This window comes from Panthera uncia, chromosome F1, assembly GCF_023721935.1.
Source record: "Panthera uncia isolate 11264 chromosome F1, Puncia_PCG_1.0, whole genome shotgun sequence".
NCBI lineage: Eukaryota > Metazoa > Chordata > Mammalia > Carnivora > Felidae > Panthera > Panthera uncia.
In genome coordinates this window covers 64,965,828-64,971,217 of record NC_064813.1, presented here as the reverse complement: position 1 = coordinate 64,971,217, position 5,390 = coordinate 64,965,828, and the positions used below count along the sequence as shown (strand labels likewise).

Below are 5,390 nucleotides of genomic sequence, written 5' to 3'. Positions count from 1 at the left end.
TTTGCTGATGTAACTTGGGGTTTTACACAGTTTATACTTCTTGAGTCTTGTGTACTTCGTGTCTTCCTTTCCAGAAATTTAGAAATATTAGAATGACACGTCTGGTTCCCTAGCAGCCGGGGAGGCACGTGCTGAACTAGACCCATGCTCAAGTTTCGCTACGAGACAGAGGTTGAGGGTCAGGATCTTGCGTGCTGAGCTGGGGGTCGGACGTGGAAAGCCTCAGGAAAGTGGGAGCTAGGGGTGTTTAGGCTGCTAACGTTATTCTAAAGCAATGTTACAACCAATATCTGTGTCCTTTAGAAATATAGTAGTGCCCCCTCACCCACGGGAGATGTGTCCCGAGACCCCCAGTGATGCCTGAGGCCACAGAGTCCCAAACCCCATGGAGACTGTATTCGCTCCTGTGCACACACACCTGTGATGAAGGTTGGTTTACAAGTCAGGCACAGAGATTAACGATACTAACGAACGAAAACAGGACAATCATAACCGTGTACTATCATAAAAGCTACGTGTATGTGCTTTCTCTCCCAAAATATCTCACTCTCCTCCTTCCGAGGATGGTGTCAGATGATAAAATGCCCATGTGACGAGGGGAAGGGAGGTGAAGGACGCAGGCGTTGTGATATGGCGTTGGGCTACGGCTATCACAAGGAGAGTCATCTGCCTCCCGACTGTGATGACGGCAGAGAGTGAAACCACGAACAAGGGGGCCTACTATACTCTCTGTACTCTGGACTCTCTCTACTGTACTCTCGTGGGCTGCCGTGAGAGAGATCTAGTCGTGGTGACCTAAACAAATGATGGGGTTGTTTTTCTCTGGTGTTCAGAAAAAGCCTGTAGGCAAGCAGGTCAGGGCAGGAGTGGTGACTCTGCGAAGCATCGAGGTCCCAGGCTGCTTGTATTTTTCTGTTCCTCGGTGTGTGGCTTCTGTCCTCAAGGTCGCAAAATGGCTGCTGTAACTCTAGCCATCTTGTTGCAAGTTCCAGATGCCACAAAGAAGAAAAGAGGGGGAGGGTGAGAGGGCTTTTCCTCGAGCTCCCCCCACGGAATTCCTGTATTTCATCAGCCCTCCCTTGTCGTACAAAGGTCTGGGAAATATCAGTTTCCAACAGTGTATGTGAGTTCCCTTTTTTTCCACAGCCTTGTCAATGCTGAACATGATTATCCTGAATGTCAATTTGATATATGGAAGTGGTATTCTCTTCCACTTCTTCTTTTTTTTTTTACATTTATTTATTTATTTTGAGAGAGAGAGAGAGAGCATGCACATGAGTGGTGGATAGGGAGAGAGAGAGAGAGAGAGAGAGAGGGAGACAATCCCAGGAAGGCTCCACACTATCAGCACAGAGCCCAGCTCGGGGTTTGAACTCACGAACCGTGAGATCATGACCCGATCCCGGAATCAGCAGTCGGACGCTCAACCGACTGAGCCCCCCAGGTGCCCCTCTCTTTCATTTCTTATTTCGGTGATGATCCGTGAATTTGAGCATGTTTTTGGAAGTCAGCTTGTTGTCTCTGGCAAAAAGGAATTTGTGCAGGGAAAAGCCTCCTCTCTTCTCCACCTTCCGTACCCCCCCTCGCCCCCCCATCCCAACTGGCCACACAAGACTTGACTTGTAGAGGGTGTTCAGGCCTGGGGACGTAAGACAAGTGGACTGAGGCAAGGCGGACAGGTTCTGTGACAAAGCCTCTGAGGGAGAAACCGAGATTCTTCTGGACAGAGTCAAATTCAAACTAAGGAGAAAAGACCAAGGGAGATGCTTGCTGGGTGGAGTCACGAACTCTGGGTGAGGAGAGACAGAGAAGTGGTTGTTTACGAGGTTCTGGGAAATTTGATTCCATTCCCATATGTGGTTCCTGAGGAGCCAGTCTGTCTGGGGTCATTTCCCCAGCGGGGAGGGGCGGCCATGGAGGGAGGAGGGAGGATGTCAGCTCAGTCCCCGCTGAAGGCTTGGCTGATCCACGCTGCTGCAGGGTCATCCAGCCTGCAGGGGAGGGGGGGGGATGGTAAGCAGGCGCCTTTTGAGCTCCTCTCCAACATAAAAGCCCTCGCACCCCGATGAATGACACGTGTGCCACGGACCCCAGGTACGCGCGTTGCACGGGTGCCCCGTGTGCACCCCGCAGAAGTGCTCGCCTGGGCTAATCCACCGGCTGGTGCGGTGACCCCAGCGGCATCTGGAGGCCGCGGCAGGGCAGGGGTGGGGGGCTGCCCGCGTGCCTGACCGCCTCGGTGCCAGGGCGACCCCTCCCGACAAGTGGCCCTCCTCACGGGCGGTCCAGCCTCCGCACTCTGACTGCTTGTCTCCTCCTCCGGCCGGTCAGCCTTCTTCAACCTCTGCAGTCCTGTTGGACACCATTCTCTCCATCCCATCACGTCATCGTGGAGGAGTCCTATAGGTCCTTGCACATTCCGCCTCCCGAGGTGGGAGAGGGGACGACCGACCACCATGTTCGCCTGTGACACGGGGCTGCCCTGTCCTGTGGGATCTCGCACTCTGTCCTCTCTCCAAGGGCGGTGCAGAACTCTTCTCTGGGCACCTGCCACGGTCCTGTAACTTTGTGGTCCCTTATGGCTCTGGCCCTGAGGGGCGCTGGCTTGTCAAATACGGCTTTATCTGTCCAACCCAGCCCGGCGGGGTCTCCCTGTACCCACAGGAGGGGCTGCGGGTTCAAGCTGTGACGTGTGCAACTGTTGTTTGATCCAACCCGGCGGCCCCCGGGCCTTAGAGCTGGTCGCTCACACGGCCTGCCTGCGGAAGGTCAGGGCCACCCCTGGGATCACAGCCCGTGCACCTGCAGAGGGCGCCCTTTGGTAGATGCTCTTCCCCTTTCAGGCGGAGAAGAGTTTATCGACTAAGGTCTTTACCGGTCGGTCTGAAACTACCCCTCACTCGGACACCCCGTTTCCTGGCTTGGATTCCTGGACTCCCAGGTGGGGTCTGCTTCCGGTGTCGGTGTTAATAACACCCTCTTTTGCCTTGACTTAAAACAAGCCGTTAGGGACTTTCCGCCTTCCCGGCTGCAGGCAGGGCTCGGGTTGTCCGAATCTACTCCACATACACCACGACTCCCAGGCGCTAAGAGCAGTGCTCCGTCCCGTGACAGCTCCGTGCCCCAGCCCGCGTGCACGGAGACGAGTTCGCGGCCATTGTATCGGACGGCGCCCCTGACACAGTGGGTCTGAGGCCCCTTCCGGGCCCGGGGGTGGACGCTGTCCGTCCTTCCCTCAGAAGGCTGCTCCGCACAAATGTAACTTCAGGGGCTCAACGTACCCGCGGTGCCCCCCTCCCCGCCCCGCCCCGGTCCCTGAACCCCACCCATGTCCCCACCCAACCCAGCCATCGTCGAATTACCACCAACCTTTCTTCCTCCTCAAACAGCTGCCCCGAGAACAGTAATTTGGAGGCCCGTCTGGTGAGGTCTGGGACTCCTCCGTCGGACTCCCTCGCAGATTCTTACACAAAGCTGTGTGACTTTTTGTCAGTCTCCAGTAAGCAAGTCCCTCTGACCTCTGCATGTGTGGAGGCCTCTCCTGCCCTGTGGTTGATGTGTGGTCAGAAACCTAACAACTTTTATGGCGCCTGGGTGGCTCAGTTGGTTAAGCGGCTGACTTCGGCTCAGGTCATGATCTCGCAGTTCGTGGGTTCGAGCCCCGCGTCGGGCTCTGTGCTGACAGCTCGGAGCCTGGAGCCCGTTTCGGATTCTGTGTCTCCCTCTCTCTCTCTCTGACCCTCCCCTGTTCATGCTCTGTCTCTCTCTGTCTCAAAAATAAATAAACGTTAAAAAAAAAATTTAAAAAGAAACCTAACAACTTGCAACCCAGACATGGGGGCGCCTGGGCGGCTCGGTCGGCTAAGTGCCCGACTCTTGATTTCAGCTCAGGGCCCGGTCTCACTGTTCGTGGGTTTGAGCCCCGCGTCCGGCTCAGTGCCGACAGCACAGGGCTTGCTTGGGATTCCTTCTCTGCCCCTTTCCTGCTCATGCTCTCAATCTCTCTAAAGAAATAAATAAACTTAAAAAAAAAAATTAACCGAGACACGGTCTCTCATACGGGCCTTTCAGCCTTTCTCTAACCCGCCCCCCTCTCCTCCGAACCACACTGTGGCGTGCCTTCGGTCGTTGGCACGGCCCCGCGTCTGCTGCTCACGGGACCAGGTGTCCCCTGGCCTGGGGGCGGCTCCCCCCAGTGGCCGTCAGTCTTCAGGAGACTCTGTTGCATCAGGGGAAGCAGGTGGGAGGCCCCCAGCAGCCCAGGGCTGGCCACAGGCCTCCTTTCCCTCCCAGGGATGTCTCTGATTTTGGAAGGAGTCGTGGCTCCGAGGGGTCAACACCACTGTCCGGCTGACAGCTTCATAAGTGACTTGTTGCAATGCAGTCGTCCGAGTGTGCTCAGAGGACCGGACTTCACGGCAGAGTGGAGCTTGCTGTGTTGAGCGTTTAACCACGTGGGGACACAGGCCGTGTGGATCTGTGTTTGTCCACCAACAGACCCGGTCTGAGCAGCAGGGCAGGCACGTCGGGGCTGCAAGGGTCCTGCTGGAGCCTGCTCTCGTGTGCAAGTTCCACTCGCAATGTGACCAGACGCGCCCGCTGGTGTGGTCTCGTGGCTCAGAAAACACGCGGCTGAGGACCGTCATCGGGTTACGTGGTCATTTGGTGTGGCCCATGGTCTGGCGCTAGGTGCCTACTCGAGTCCGATACCCTCTCCGTGAGAGGAGAGGTGCTTTCCACGGAAATAGTGGTTCTCTTCACCCCAGAGGAACCTCTGAGTTTTCTTCTGTCAAGAAGGGTCGGGTCTCAAGATCACGTCAAAGCCCCGTGGCTCCAACACCACAGGGCCGATCGCAGGGCCACATACACTGTAGCCCCAGCCGGAGAACCTTCTCTTGTCTTCCAAGTGGGGGTGATGTGTGAGTGGAGTGATGTCGCACACCCGTTGTGACACGCTCGTCAGTCACAAACCCTTAGAAAGCCTGGTGTCTCCTTCCCTATGAAGGGGCAAAAAGTGACACAGTTTGCTTTCGCCTGGAGGGATGTGCTGATGTTCCCTAAGTGACTGGACCCCTAGAACCTGTAACAGAATGTGAGGAACCTTGATTTTCAGGAGACTTACGGTCCACTTCCTGGCGCTTTGCTGCGGCCCAGGGCTCCAGGGTACCCGCTACGTCCTTCTCACTTGCTCGCGTCACAGGCCGGATGCCCACGGTGGGTCCGCATGACGGGAGACGGACTGAGACTTGGCCCCAGCAGCAGACGCCGCGTTCCCACGGCCGGATGCACCCCGAGCAGGTCTGCTCCTAGGAGACCCCGGCGGGTGCCCTTTGCAGAACGAGCGGGCAGCTCTGAGTAGCTTGTCCGCAGGGACAACGACACTCAACTTC

General features: G+C 56.5%; 1 long non-coding RNA gene across 1 annotated transcript; it reads right to left on the bottom strand.

Moving 5' to 3' along the window:
• Positions 1-2,090: 2,090 nt before the first annotated feature.
• On the bottom strand, positions 2,091-5,384 carry LOC125925651 (uncharacterized). Its single transcript, XR_007458891.1, has 3 exons — positions 5,123-5,384; positions 3,814-4,997; positions 2,091-3,571 (listed from the first exon to the last, which is right to left on the bottom strand). It is a non-coding gene; the product is annotated as an uncharacterized LOC125925651 (long non-coding RNA).
• Positions 5,385-5,390: the final 6 nt, after the last annotated feature.